The sequence below is a fragment of the Bos indicus x Bos taurus genome, chromosome 13 (assembly GCF_003369695.1).
Source record: "Bos indicus x Bos taurus breed Angus x Brahman F1 hybrid chromosome 13, Bos_hybrid_MaternalHap_v2.0, whole genome shotgun sequence".
Lineage (NCBI taxonomy): Eukaryota > Metazoa > Chordata > Mammalia > Artiodactyla > Bovidae > Bos > Bos indicus x Bos taurus.
The window spans coordinates 54,962,715-54,978,667 of NC_040088.1; the positions used below are offsets into that span (position 1 = coordinate 54,962,715).

The 15,953-nt window shown below is 42.6% G+C and overlaps 1 protein-coding gene across 9 annotated transcripts in view; it reads left to right on the plus strand.

The window, feature by feature from the left end:
- FRMD4A (FERM domain containing 4A) overlaps positions 1–15,953 on the plus strand; it is a 682,056-nt gene that overhangs the window by 616,473 nt on the left and 49,630 nt on the right. The gene's annotated exons all lie outside the window — the stretch shown is intronic.

Consider the following 15,953-nt stretch of genomic DNA (forward strand, 5'->3'; position numbering starts at 1 on the left):
AGGTCCCCGGGCAGCAGGGCTGCAAGCCCTGGGTTGGGGCGGAGCGCTCTGAGGGTAGGTGAGGGGGGCGGTCAGGACCATGTGGCAGGCTCGGCGGAAGCTGGCTCTGGCATCCAGAGCAAGGTTTGCAGTCCAGCAGGGATCAGAGAAAATGGCCAAAGATATGGGGGGTGGGGAGAGGCGGAAGAACCACACAGTGTGCGGAGGACGCACAAGGGTCTTAGAGCAGCATCCAGAGCCTTCTCGAGGCTGATGGCCAGCCGGCAGGAGTGTCTGCTCCAGGGGTGGAAGGAGGGATCCCTTGGGTGCCACTCAAGGAGAATTACCTAAGAAAGGGCTGAAGGTCCGAGTCATGGTGCTGAGGGACCTGCACTGTGTTCCCAGGGGAACTTCTTGAGGCTTTCAAAAGTACAGAAAACTCTTGATCATTTGGAAAGGAGAGTCTTGCTGTCTGGCGCCTTTGGAAAGAGAGGATCAGCGGGTCTGATGCAGTCTGTCTCTGCAGGGCCCTGGGCAAGTGTTTGTCATCATTCGAAGCTGGGAGGGGCAGAAATGCCCTGAGGTTTCAGGTCTGGCTGGATTCAGGAGAAGGGACACCGTTTGCTGAAGTGACAGGAAGGGGAGTGGTTTGAGTTGGGCAGGGAATCGAAGAGAAGGAGGCAAAAATTTCCTGAAAGTGTTACAGAAGTATAATAATGCTGGTCACCCTCCAGGCCACACAGTCACGGCCGGATTATTCTTGGGGCCAGTGTCCTCTTCCTTGCCTCTGAGCCAGAGAGTGAAACAAGAAGGCTTTGTCCTACCTTATCTTCCAGAGTCATTTCTATACAGCTGGTGGCAGCAGACAATAAAAAGGGAAATAAAAAAGGAAAAAGATTCCTCAGTACCATGATGACCGGGAGGGCTGGGATGGGGCGGGGGGGAGATCAAGAAGGAGGGGATATATATACAGTTATAACTGATTTGCACTGTTGTATGGCAGAAACCAGCACAACATGGTAAAGCAATTATCCTCCAATTAAAAATAAAAAAGAAACTTAAAAAAAAAGGAAAAAGACAGGAGTAGGGAGAAGCTGAAACCTGTCTAGTTAATTTCTGGGCTGGTGGAGTCCAGTCAGAACCGGAACACATTCAGACCTGAAGGGCAAGGGTGAGGATTGATCGGCCTTTGTAAGGTCCCCAGGGACCCGTGGCCAGGTGTTCACATGGCCATGGGTTTTACAAAATCTGTGAACATAATACATTTAGCCACCAAAATTATATAAGTGTCAGGCCCCACACAGTTGGCTCTGCCTCTGCTAGGTCACCATTAAGGATCACTGTCAACCCCTCCCTGTCTTGGATCCTTAAAATGTTTTCATCAATACAATGGTCCGAGTAATCATTATTTCTGAGGCTTACAGGGTTCCAGTGAAGACCATGGACAATGCTGTAGCAAAGAGAATGTTTTCCAAAGTCCAAGACCCCTGCCTGGAATTTCAGCCACTCCTGATTCCCTGCTGAATGAGGGAGGGCAGGGCCAGCACTGTGATTGTCCCTGAGACACTCCCCTGTGTGCGTGTTCAGCTGCTAAGTCATGTCAGACTCTTTGTGACCCCATGGATTGTAACCCGCCCAGCTCCTCTGCCCATGAGATTCTCTAGGCAAGAATACTGGAGTGGGTTACCATTTCCTCCTCCAGGGAATCTTCCTGACCCAGGGATCAAACCCACATCTCCGGTGTCTTCTGCACTGGCAGGCAGGTTCTTTATCACTGAGCCACCTGGGAGCCCAGAGTCTCAGATTTGAGCCTGGATTCATCTGCCCACCATCCTCCTAATCTAGCCCCTATGAGGCTGACTCTTCCTCCAGCCTCAGCTAGGGGCACATCCTTGCTGTGGTTTCATATCCACTCGGAAATCCACATTCTTTTTGCACATGGCATGTTATACCCAGGAGGAGAATAGATTCTTCCAGCTCAGGTGTATCAGAACCCCTTGGGAGGTTCCTTCAAACTCAAATAGCTGTGTACTAGCCCTGGAGTGTCTGATCTATGAGACTGGGTGAGACCAGAAATTTGCCTTTCTAGCAAGTTCCAACAAGTTCCCTGGTGCTGTTGATGCCACTGGTCTGGGGACCTTGCTTTGAGAGTCTCTCTTCTTGTTGAAGAAGAGAGAAAAGCTTGAGGTGGTTGTACAGCTCAAGATCAAGGAACTTAGGTCTCCCCACTTTTACCAAATGAACCTAACTAGTATCTTTTTTCAACTATTTATTTGGCTACATTGAGTCTTAGTTGTGGCATATGGGATCTTCATTGCATTGTGCAAGATCTTTCATTGCAGCATGCAGGCTTTAGTAATTGGGGTGTGTGGGCTTGGTTGCTCCTTGGCATGTGGGATCTTGGTTCCCCAACTAGGAATTGAGGTCATGTCCCCTGCATTGCAAGGATTCTTAACTACTTGACCCCCAGGGAAGTCCCTCCTCTCCCCACTTTTACACCTATGTCCTGGTCCATCTGCAGGGGCCCCTTGTCTCTGGCACCCTCCAGGGATGCAAAGCTAACAGCAGGTACAGAGGAATGGGTGAGCAGGAGCCCCAAAACTTCTAACATGAAACGACATTACTCAACCATCAGAGATGAGATCCAGGCAGTTTTAATACTAAGCAATTAATATTAAATTTACTAATTTAATAAATTAGTTTATTTAGAGGAAGCAGTTCCTCTCTGTTATCGCCATCAGCTTGACATTAATCAATCCCATGGGTTAGGAGATGAATCAACTGCTGAATCCACTCCCACACCTAATATCTTTATCCCAGGATATTAGAGCTGTTCTAACTTAGTGATGAAGACCCCACGCAAAGCTGTTCGGAAGTTGATGGAAGCAACCGGGGTCCCCTGACCGCAGCACTTCTGCAGTGGCTTCGTGCATAGGGCCGAGGCCCTCTGGCTTTTCTCTGCCTGCCCTCTGCTGCTCAGCTAAGTGAGAGGAAGGCTGGGTGGAGGATAAGGTGGGGAGGTGTGAGTCGTGCCTGTGACCAGGCCAGGGAGCGTGTGACACTCGACCCAGCCCTGCGAGATAGATCTTGAAGAACTGGCCTTAAATGCAGAGACGGAGGCTCTGTGGGGAGGTTTCCCTCCTAACTTAGGAAAGGCCATGGGTCAGTGGAGGGAGAGACTGTGCACCGAAAGTGTTCCATCAGCCAACACAGGGAACTTCTAGGACCTGTACATCGGGCCATTGCGGCCTCCAGGTGTGTGCTTGCTGCGCCTCTGACTTTCCATATGCAGGAGAAAAAGATGCCTTCTCCTGAGGCCTTGTGGTCCCACCTGGAAGGGATGGTTGCCCATCCCCCAGGTGAAAATATAGGCTGGCTCCCCACCTGTGCTTTTCATCCTCTAGACTGGGGCTGCCCAACCTCTGGGCCACAAACCAGTACCTCCCTCAGATCAGTGGCAGCATTGGATTAGAAATAAAGTGCACAATAAATGCAGTGCACTTGAATCATCCCAACCCCCTCACGCCTGCCCCGAGCCCACGGAACTGGTCCTTGGTGCCTTAGTGAGCCCTTCTCCGCTGCACACTGAGAGGCCTACATTTTAGTGACTGGCTTGCATAAATGAGAGAGCTCCAGTCTTTCTGGATGGACCTGATTTAAACACTCTTTTATGATACTTGCCAGAACTATGATCTACCTCTCATTCAGGAAATAGGATACCCAGTGTCCTATTTGATCAGTTATTTTTATTTCCTTCACAAATACAAAAAAAAATATTTTGTATTGGTGTGCATGTCTGGGTCTTTTTGACCCCATGAACTATAGTCCACCAAGCTCCTCTGTTCATGGGATTTTCCCAGCAAGAACTAGAGTAGGTTGCCACTTCCCCCTCTAGGGGATCTTCCTAACCCAGGAATCAAACCCAAACCTCCTATGGCAGGTGGGTTCTTTATCACTGACCTGGGAAGCCCACCTGGTGCCTCATTAAAAAAAAAAAAAAGGTGCTGTCTAATAGTCCTGAAAAACATTTTGAAAAACTAATCGTCACTCGAAAATCCTTTTTTCTAGCTCAGTGCCTGACACCCAGTAGTTGCTCCATACATGATTTTTAAAAATGTTTACATTATTTCCCCATAACTCATTTATTTGATGACTGGAAATTTGTACCTTTGACCCCCTTCACCTATTTCCCCCACTGTCACCCCCTGCCTCTGACAACCACCAGTCTCTTCCTTTTATCTATGAGCTCAGGGGAGGTTATGGGTTTTATTTGTTTGTGTTTAGAGTCTATATATCAGTGAAATCAAATAGTGTTTGCCTTTCTCCAGTTTATTTCACTTAGCATAATGCCTTCAGGGTCCATTTATCTTGTTTCAAATGACAAGATTTAATTTTTTTGTTATGGCTGAATAACATTCCATTGTGTGTGTGTGTGTGTGGTAAAGTCACAATTTCTTTACCCTTTCGTCTACTGGTGGACACTTAGGCTGTTTCCGTGTCTTGGCTCTTGTGAATAGTGCTGTAGTGAACACGGGGATGGAGATATCTTTTCCAGTTAGTGTTTCATTTCTTCAGATAAATACCCAGAAGTGAAATTGCTGGGTCATGTGGTAGTTCTATTGTTAGTATTTTGAGGAACTTGCATACTATTACATGGTGGCTGCACCAGCTCACATTCCCACCAGCAGTGTAGGCAGAGTTCCCTTTCTTTTTCTCCACATTGTCACCAACACGTGTTCCTTTTGATGACAGCCATTCTGACAGATGTAAGGTCATTTCCCACTGTGGTTTTGATTTGCATTCCCCTGAAGGTTAATGATTCGGGAAATCTTTTCATTAATGATACTGGTCATATGTATGTCTTCTTTGGAAAACGTCTCTTCAGACTCTTCTGCCCATTTCTTAATTGGATCTTTTGTTGTTGTTGTTATAGCGTTGTGTGAGTTTTCTACATATTTTGAATATTAGCCCTTTATCAGATATATGATTTGCCAATATTTTCTCCCACTCAGTAGGTTGCATTTTCTCTTTGTTGATGGTTTCCTCTGTTGTGCAGAAGCTTTTTAGTTTGATGTAGTCCCATTGTTTATTTTTTTTTAATATTTATTTATTTGGCTGTACTGGGTCTTAGTCGCCACACTCAGAAGTTCTGATCTTCGTGGCAGTTTGTGGGATCTTTGGCTGTGGAATGTGGGATCTAGTTCCCTGACCAGGAACTGAACCTGGGCCCCCTGCGTTGGGAGTGAGACAACTTAGCCACTGGACCACCAGGGAAGTCCTGAGTCCCATTTGTTTATTTTTACTTTTGGCGCCTCTGGTTTTGGTGTCAAATTTAAAGAAATCATCACCAAGACTGATGTCAATGATACACAGTTATTGAAATTAAAATTTGAAGGATACTAGTAAGAATCCAGTGTGTGCTGCATTTTAAGAACCTTCTGTGTTCCCAGAGTATATGGTATCTTGGTCCTTGTCAGGATCTCTCATAAACCTACCACCAACATTTTCCATCAGATTATCATGATGGTATCAGACCTTCAGAGGTTACTCTTTTCAGATCAGACCCCTCCTGCAAATACTATCCATCTTCATTCTCTTTCGTTCATCCTTCCACCCTTGTCTGTCTCCAAATTGTGTTGTAACTGAGCCGTATAACCACACTGTGATATTTTACAGTATAAACATTTTTTTCCAGCTCCCGAACTTCGCTAGGAACTATGCATAGCATTTTAAAAGTTATAGCCTCTCTCCTCAAAGAGTTTGCATACTGTGTATTGATATAAAACAGAGATAAAATATTGTCAACTTCTAGTAACTCTGAAGGCAGTTTTCCTATTTAACAAGGCCACATCATTACCAAGTACTGGACTTCAGTCATTTTAAAGGAATCTGAGGTGTCAGATGCTAAAGAAATGAAGAAATGTTACGGATATTGTTAAAGAAGTCAGAAGTCCACTCTTACTAATGGCCCATTCAGGGGCTAACATTTCAAAAAGAAACAGTCTGCAGAGTTGAAATGATTTACTAAGGCTCGGGGCCAAGACCCCCTGAGATTTTCAGTGGTGACACCCAGGCCTGTCCCGTGGGAGATCTGAGTAGAGACCCTTAGAGGTGCTGAGCCTTCTGAGCTCTGCTGGATTAAAAGGGGTCAAGCTCTTACTTCCTGACATTGCAGTGTATGAGATTCAGATTCTAGAAAGGTTAGGGAACCAAATCCCAAATCCATTTGTAAAGGGGTGGCGGTGGGCAGGCTTTGAAAGATGTGAGGACCCTTGTCTCAGAGCACGTCTACTGAGAGATGGCCTGGCCTTCCCAGGGTCCCCAGAGGAGGGGATATGGAGGCAGCTCAAGGCGCAGCCCCCCTTCCAGGCCAGCAGAGCCCCACCCACTGCCCCCATCATAGTCTCCTCACAAGCTCTGCACCTCTGGGTACCCAGCCAGCCTGCCACCTGACCACTACGGGGGACGTGGGGGTGAGCAGGGGACATTGTAGTCACTCTGCCTAGTTGCTCAGTCACTCAGTCCTGTCCGACTCTTTGTGACCCCACGGACTGCAGCACGCCAGGCTTCCCTGTCCTTCACCATCTTTTTCTTAAAACCTCAAAAATGATGGGAAAGGGAGGAAAAATGGAATGACAAAATAAAAGACACAAGAACTGCATGTTGAACACACATGGCCTTTCCACAGATCCTCTGAAAGCAAGAGAGAGTGGAGGATTGTCCTAGCATTGCTTCTGGAATTTGCCATCCCAGGACAGTTCTGGTTTCAGTGGGAAGGTAGGGGCTCAGGGAGATGTGTTTTTGCTTTTAGCCCATTTAAAGAAAATGGCACGGACTCTCTTAGGAGAGATGCTGTGTTCTGCTTCCCCATGTGGATTGTTGCATTAACCATCCCTCCCCCCAAACAACAATAAAAAAAGTCACTGTGCATCCGTTCTTAAAGAAATAGAACAATGAGACATGTTCTTTTTTTGAATGGAAATACAGGGGCAGAAGCCACCCACTCTCTCCAAAACAGAACGGCATGTTGTGTCTATAAATAGGAGTCGGGCTATGGGATTAATGAGATGGCAGTTGAGTCATCTTCATTGTGAAGAGCAGGATTGCAAAGAATGTGGTGATGGGTCTTGGGTTTAAAAAATAAAATTAAAAAAAATAGCACAAAGCCTTGCAGTCTGCTGGGGTCACTCAGCTCTGACCTTTTCCGCTCTGGGGGAAAACATGTTGTACTGAGCGTAGGGCCTGCTCTGTCTGGGACCCGTCCATGTCCATGACTCAACTCTTCACACGTTCACCTTCTCTGAATGCCAGCACTTCCTGCCATTGTTGGGAAGTTTATTAATAACTAGTGTAACAATGAGGGTGCCAGCTATCTGCCATCTCTCCTTCCAGAGGACTGATCTGATAGGCGCCTGCCAGCTTTATAGTTCAGGGCTGTGTTCAGCTCAGAATACACAGCCCTGTAGTTGGTATCAATCACACGATATTTGGGGGCTTTTTTCTTCTTTTTGTCATCTTTTTTTCTTTTAATGTAGATTTTATTCCTACAGTTCAAATGTATTTCCTTTATGTTTTGCAATTACTTGATATCAATTTTTTTGCTGCATGGCATGTGGGATCCTAGTTCCCCAAGTAGGGATTGAACCCGGGCCTCCTGCATTAGAAGTTCAGCGTCTTAACCACTGGACCTGCAGGAAAGTCCCATCTCCATCCTTTCTCTTTAGCTCTCGATTCTACCTCTTCCCTGTATTTCTCTTCAGCTTTTTCAAGTTCTGTTGTCCTCTTAAGTCTAATGATGCCCAGGTTCCTGGGCTCAGTGCCCTGCAGACAGGGTCAGCCTGCAGGACTGCCAGAGGGCTCACCTTCTGCCAGGGTGTGTTTATACAGGACTGTGTAACTGGTGAGGGCTGTGAAATCTCTGTGGAATAGATGTTTCTGGCCGTGGCTTGTGCAGGACAGGCCTGAGTCAAAATACTGAGAAGACAGCATGGTTGTCCTTTTCTGCTTTCTCATCAGGGGGTTAAGAAAAAAAAACAAAACCATGAAAGCCATTTATACTGATATATTTCTGCCCTCCTGTGTAAAGGAATATTTGCCTCCTAAAGAAAACCAGGACAGAATGATCATCTATAGCCTAAGTGAATGACTTTGAAACTGACGGAATTTTAAACAGTGATAAAGAAATCACTGTCCCCACCCATAGGCTTTTTGCACTCTTCCCATTTATTGAGACCAGCCTTCTCAATATTGCCATCAAATCAGAATTTTGGAGACAGAAGAATAAGCCCTCGTATTTCACAATATAAGAAATAGAAACCATGTAAGTTAACTCATAACAGTAGTTTCAACTGGGTACTTTACCAGATGCTGCCAAATTTTTATTAATTTTTATTGAAGTATAGCTGCTTTACAGTGTCTTGTTAGTTTCTCCTGTACAGCAAAATGAATCAGCTATACATGTACACATATCCTCTTTGTTTGGACTTTTCTTCCCATTTACATCACCACAGAGCACTGAGTAGAGTTCCTTGACTCACACAGTAGGTTCTCATTAGTTATCCATTTTATACCTACTATCAGTAGTGATACTGATTGATTGATCCCAATCTCCCAATTCATCCCACCCCTCTTTTCCCCGCTAAGTGTCCATACGTTTGTTCTCTACATCTGTGTCTCTATTTCTGTTTTGCAAATAAGATCATTTGTATCATTTTCCTAGACTCCACATATATGCATTAATATATATTTGTTTTTCTCTTTCCGACTTCACTCCATATGAGTCTCTGGGTCCATCCACGTCTCTACAAATGACCCAACTTCATTCCTTTTTATGGCTGAGTAATATTCCATTTATATATGTACCACATCTTCTTTATCCTCTTTTGATGGACATTTAGGTTTCTTCCATGTCCTGGCTGTTGTAAACAGTGCTAATAGAACTGCAGTGAATATTGGGGTACATGTGTCTTTTGAAATTATGGTTTTCTCTGGGTATATGCCCAAGAATGGGATTGCTGGATTATATGGTAGTTTGTTTTTTATTTGTTTAAGGAACCTCCATAGTGGCTGTATCAATTTATATTCCTAATAGCAGTACAAGGATCCCTTTTCTCTACACTCTCTCCAACATTTATTGTTTGTAGACTTTTTTTTAATGATGGCCATTAGGATGGGTGTGATTTTTTTTTTAATGTTGAACTTGTATCTTACAACTTTCCTGAATTTGGTTTTTAGCTCAGATTATGTATGTACATGCATGTGTTCTTTGGATGGATATGTTTGCTCAGTTGTGTCCAACTCTTTGCGACCCCATGGACTGTACCTGCAAGGCTCCTCCATCCATGGGATTTTCCAGGCAAGAATACTAGAGTGGGTTGCCATTTCCTTCACCAGAGGATCTTCCCAATCCAGGGATCGAACCCAGGTCTCCCATACTGCAGGCAGACTCTTTACCATCTGAGCCACCAGGAAGCCCATGTGATGGGTGTCAGTAAAACCCCATTATAGTTTTGATTTGCACTTCGCTAATAATTAGTGATATTGAGCATCTTTCCATGTGTTTATTGACCATCTGTTTGTCTTCTTCAAAGAAATGTCTATTTAGGTCCTCTTCCCATTTTTTAATTTTTTTCTTTTTTTTCTATTGAGCTGCATGAGCTGTTTGTATATTTGGGAGATTAATCCTTTGTTCATCGCCTTGTTTGCAAACATTTTCTCCCATTCTGAGTGTTGTCTTTTTATGTTGTTTATGGTTTCCTTTGCTATGCAAAAGCTTTTAAGTTTAATTAGGTCCCATTTGTTAATTTTTGTTTTTATTTTCATTACTCTAGGAGGTGGGTCAAGAAAGATCCTGCTGTGATTTATGTCAAAGAATGTTCTGCCTATGTTTTCCTCTTAAGAGTTTTGTAGAGTCTGGCCTTACATTTAGGTCTTTAATGCATTTTGAGTTTATTTTTGTGTATGGTGTTAGGGTGTATTCTAATTTCATTGTTTTGCATGTAGCTGTCCAGTTTTCCCAGCACCATTCATTGACTAAGAAGCTGTCTTTTCTCCATTGTATATTCTTGCCTCCTGTGTCATAGATTAGGTGACCAAAGGTGTGTGAACTTCCTCTGGGCCTTCTATTCTGTTCCATTGGTCTATATTTCTGCTTTTGTGCCAGTTACCATACTGTGTTGATTACTTCTAGTATAGTCTGAAGTCAAGGAGCCTGATTTCCTTCAGCTCCATTTTTTTTCTTTCTTAAGATTGCTTTGGCTATTCAGGGTCTTCTGTGTTTCTGTACAAATTGTAACATTTTCTGTTCTAGTTCTGTGAAAAATGCCATTGGTAATCTGACAGGGATTGCCAGCAAATTTGGAAAACTCAGCAGTGGCCACAAGACTGCAAAAGGTCAGTTTTCATTACAGTCCCAAAGAAAGGCAATGCCAAAGAATGCTCAAACTACTGCACAATTGCACTCATCTCTCACGCTAGTAAAGTAATGCTCAAAATTCTCCAAGCCAGGCTTCAGCAATACGTGAACCGTGAACTTCCTGATGTTCAAGCTGGTTTTAGAAAAGGCAGAGGAACAAGAGATCAAATTGCCAACATCCGCTGGATCATGGAAAAAGGAAGAGAGTTCCAGAAAAACATCTATTTCTGCTTTATTGACTATGCCAAAGCCTTTGACTGTGTGGATCACAATAAACTGTGGAAAATTCTGAAAGAGATGGGAATACCAGACCACCTGATCTGCCTCTTGAGAAATCTGTATGCAGGTCGGGAAGCAACAGTTAGAACTGGACATGCAACAACAGACTGGTTCCAAATAGGAAAAGGAGTACGTCAAGGCTGTATATTGTCACCCTGCTTATTTAACTTCTATGCAGAGTACATCATGAGAAACGCTGGACTGGAAGAAGCACAAGCTCGAATCAAGATTGCCAGGAGAAATCTCAATAACCTCAGATATGCAGATGACACCACCCTTATGGCAGAAAGTGAAGAGGAGTTAAAAAGCCTCTTGATGAAAGTGAAAGTGGAAAGAGAAAAAGTTGGCTTAAAGCTCCACATACAGAAAACAAAGATCATGGCATCTGGTCCCATCACTTCATGGGAAATAGATGGGGAAAAAGTGGAAACAGTGTCAGACTTTATTTTGGGGGGGTCCAAAATCCCTGCAGATGGTGACTGCAGCCATGAAATTAAAAGACTTACTCCTTGGAAGGAAAGTTATGACCAACCTAGATAGCATATTGAAAAGCAGAGACATTACTTTGCCAACAAAGGTCCGTCTAGTCAAGGCTATGGTTTTTCCAGTGGTCATGTATGGATGTGAGAGTTGGACTGTGAAGAAGACTGAGCACCGAAGAATTGATGCTTTTGAACTGTGGTGTTGGAGAAGACTCTTGAGAGTCCCTTGGACTGCAAGGAGATCCAACCAGTCCATTCTGAAGGAGATCAGCCCTGGGATTTCTTTGGAAGGAATGATGCTAAAGCTGAAACTCCAGTACTTCGGCCACCTCATGCGAAGAGTTGACTCATTGGAAAAGACTCTGATGCTGGGAGGGATTGGGGGCAGGAGGAGAAGGGGACGACAGAGGATGAGATGGCTGGATGGCACCACTGACTCGATGGACGTGAGTCTGGGTGAACTCCGGGAGTTGGTGATGGACAGGGAGGCCTGGTGTGCTGCGATTCATGGGGTCACAAAGAGTCGGACATGACTGAGTGAGTGAACTGAACTGAACTGGATTGAATCTATAGATTGCTTTGGGGAGTATAGTCATTTTCACAATATTGATTCTTTCAGTCCAAGAACATGGTATATCTCTCCATCTGTTTGTGTCATCTTTGATTTCTCTCATCTGTGTATCATGGTTTTCTGCATACAGATATTTTGCCTTCTTAGGTAAGTTTATTTATTTTTTTAATCAAAGGATAAGTGCTTTACAATATTGTGTTGGTTTCTGCCATACATCAGTACTTATGTAGGTTTTTTCCTAAGTATTTTACCCTTTTCATTGCAATGATAATGAGATTGTTTCCTTAATTTCTCTTTTTGATCTTTTGTAGTTAGTATATAAGAATGCAAGAGATGTCTGTATTAATTTTTTTTCTAGTCATATTTATTTTTGAGATCTCAAGTAACATTCTTAAAAATAGAAACAAGGAGTGAAATTTTTAGGCTATCCAAAGGAGGTGGGTGGGTTTTTAAGAGGTGAGCAATAGAGCAACCTTGGCCAAAGGAGTTTTGGAGTAGGGAGTGCAGGACTGAATTGTCAATGGGAGGTGAAGAAATATTTGAAGGCAGAGTTTGGCTGTGAAGAATGGAGAGTGGTATTAAGCTAATTGAAACAGAAAGCAAGATTGAATCAGGAAGATTCATTTTTAAAATAGAAAACTAGAGAATGTCTAACTAATGAAAAGAAGAATTCAAGAGAAGGAAATAAAGTATGATCTAGAAAATAAATCACTGCAAAAGAAAAAAATGTCAGAGCACATGTAAGCATTGCCTTTAGATAAAAGTTGTAACACCTCTTCCATTGAAATTAGAGGGAAGGAAGAATGATTAAGTTATATGTAGGTTTGGGGATTTGGTAAAGCTTAGAATTAAATTTCACCCTTCTGTTTTAATTTTGTATCCTATGACTTTACTGTTTCCACTGTTTCCCCACCTATTTCCCATGAAGTGATAGGACCGGATGCCATGATCTTAATTTTCTGAATGTTGAGCTTTAAGCCAACTTTTTCACTGTCCTCTTTCACTTTCATCAAGAGGCTTTTTAGTTCCTCTTCACTTTCTGCCATAAGGGTGGTGTCATCTGCATATCTAAGGTTATTGATATTTCTCCCGGCAATCTTGATTCCAGCTTGTGCTTCTTCCAGCCCAGCATTTCTCATGATGTACTCTGCATAGAAGTTAAATAAGCAGGGTAACAATATACAGCCTTGACGTACTCCTTTTCTTATTTGGAACCAGTCTGTTGTTCCATGTCCCGTTCTAACTGTTGCTTCCTGACCTGCATATAGGTTTCTCAAGAGGCAGGTCAGGTGGTCTGGTTTCCAGTCTCTTTCAGAATTTTCCACAGTTTATTGTGATCCACATAGTCAAAGGCTGGACATGAGTTTGAGTCAACTCCGGGAGTTGGTGATGGACAGGGAGGCCTGGTGTGCTGAGATTCATGGGGTCTCAAAGAGTCGAACACAACTGAGCGACTGAACTGAACTGAACTGATGACCTTACTGAATTTATTGATGAGCTCTAGTAGTTTTCTGGCAGCATCTTTAGGATTTTCTATGTGTAGTATTAGGTCATCTACAAACAGTGACAGTTACTTCTTTTCCAATTTGGATTCCTTTGATTTCTTTTTATTCTCTGGTTACTATAGCTAGGACTCCCAAGACTATGTTGAATAATAGTGGTGAGAGTGGACACTCCTGTCTTGTTTCTGATCTTAGAGGAAATGCTTTCAGTTTTTACCAGTGAGAATAATGTTTGCTGTGGGTTTGTTGTATATGGCCTTTATTATGTTGAGGTAGGTTCCCCCTATGCTTACTTTCTGGAGAATTTTTATCATAAATTAAGTGTAGAATTTTGTCAAAAGCTTTTTCTGCATCTATTGAAATGATCATGTGGTTTTTATTCTTTAGTTTGTTAATGTGATGTATCACACTGATTAATTTGCAGATATTGAAGAATCCTTGCATCCCTGGGATAAATTCCACTTGATCATGGTGTGTAGTGCTTTAAATGTATTTTTGCATTCAGTTTGCTAATATTTTATTGAGGATTTTTGCATCTATGTTCATCAGTGATATTGGCCTGTAATATTCTTTTTTATGATATCTTTGTCTGGTTTTGGTATCTGGTGATGGTGGCTTCCTAGAATGATCTTGGGAGTGTTTCTCTGCCTGCAATTTTTTGGAAGAGTTTGAGAAGGATAGGTATTAACTCTTCTCTAAATGTTTGATAGAATTCGCCTGTGAAGCTATCTAGTACTGGACTTTTGTCGGAAGATTTTTAATTAGTTTCAATTTCATTACTTGTGATTGGTCTGTTCATATTTTCTGTTTCTTCCTGGCTCAGTCTTGGAAGGTTGTACTTCTTTAAGAATTTGTTCATTTCTTCCAGAGTGTCCATTTTATTGGCATACAGTTGTTTGTAGTGGAATCTTCTCTTACAATCCTTTGTATTTCTGTGCTGTCTGTTGTGGCTTCTCTTTTTTCATTTCTAATTTAATTGCCTTGAGTCCTCTCCCTTTTTATCTTGATAAGTCTGGCTAAAGATTTATCAATTTTGTTTATCTTCTCAAAGAGCCAGCATTCAGTTTTATTGATCTTTGCTATTGTTTTCTTCATTTCTATTTCATTTATTTCTGCTCTGATCTTTATCATTTCTTTCCTTCTGTTAACTTTGGGTTTTGTTTTGGTTTTTTTGCGGGGCAGGGGTTCTTTTACTAGTTGCTTTAGGTGTAAAGTTCAGTTCAGTTCAGTTGCTCAGTCGTGTTCAACTTTTTGCGACCCCATGAATCGCAGCACGCCTGGCCTCCCTGTCCATCACCAACTCCCGCAGTTCACTCAGACTCACGTCCATCCAGTCAGTGACGCCATCCAGCCATCTCATCCTCTGTCATCCCCTTCTCCTCCTGCCCCCAATCCCTCCCAGCTTCAGAATCTTTTCCAATGAGTCAACTCTTCACATGAGGTGGCCAAAGTACTGGAGTTTCAGCTTTAGCATCAATCCTTCCAAAAAATCCCAGGGCTGATCTCCTTTAGAATGGACTGGTTGGATCTCCTTGCAGTCCAAGGGACTCTCAAGAGTCTTCTCCAACACCACAATTCAAAAGCATCGATTCTTCAGCTCTCAGCTTTCTTCACAGTCCAACTCTCACATCCATACATGACCACTGGAAAAACCATAGCCTTGACTAGACGGACCTTTGTTGACAAAGTAATGTCTCTGCTTTTCAATATGCTATCTAGGATGGTCATAACTTTCCTTCCAAAGAGTAAGCGTCTTTTAATTTCATGTCTGCAGTCACCATCTGCAGTGATTTTGGAACCCAAAAAAATAAAGTCTGACACTGTTTCCACTGTTTCCCCATCTATTTGCCATGAAGTGATGGGACCAGATGCCATGATCTTTGTTTTCTGAATGTTGAACTTGTTGGCTTAAGCCAACTTTTTCACTCTCCACTTTCAGTTTCATCAAGAGGCTTTTTAGTTCCTCTTCACTTTCTGGCGTAAGGGTGGTGTCATCTGTAAAGTTAGGTTGTTTATTTAAGATTTTTTTGTATTTTGAGGTAGGATTGTATTGCTGTAAATTTTACTTTTAGAACTGCTTTTGCTGCATCCCATAGATTTTGGGTTGTTGTGTTTTCCTTATCATTTGTTTCTAAGTATTTTTTATTTCCTCTCTGACTTCTAAAGTGATCTCTTGGTTATTTAGTAGCATATTCTTCAGCTTCCATGTGTTTGTGGTTTTTTTCAGTTTTTTTCTGTAATTGATTTCTACTCTCATAGGGCTGTAATCTAAAAAGATGCTGGATATGTTTTCAGTTTTCTTAAATTTACCAAGGCTTGATTTGTGATCCAAGATGTGATCTATGCTGGAGAGTGTTCCACGCACACTTGAAAAGAAAGTGTATCCTACTGGTTTTTGATGGAATATCCTATAGATAGCAATTGAGTCTACCTGGTCTAATGTGTCATTTAAGGCTTGTGCTTCCTTATTTTCTGTCTGGTTGATCTGTTCTTTGGTGTAAATGGGGTGTTAGAGTCCCCCATTATTATCGTGTTACTGTAGATTTCCCCTTTTATGACTGTTAGCATTTGCCTTATATATTGAGGTGCTCCCATGTTGAGTGCACAGATATTTACAATCATATCTTCTTGGATTGATCCCTTGATCATTAGGTAGTGTCCTTCCTTGTCTCTTGTAACAGTGTTTTATTTTTTAAAGTTTATTTTGTCTGGTATGAGTATTGCTA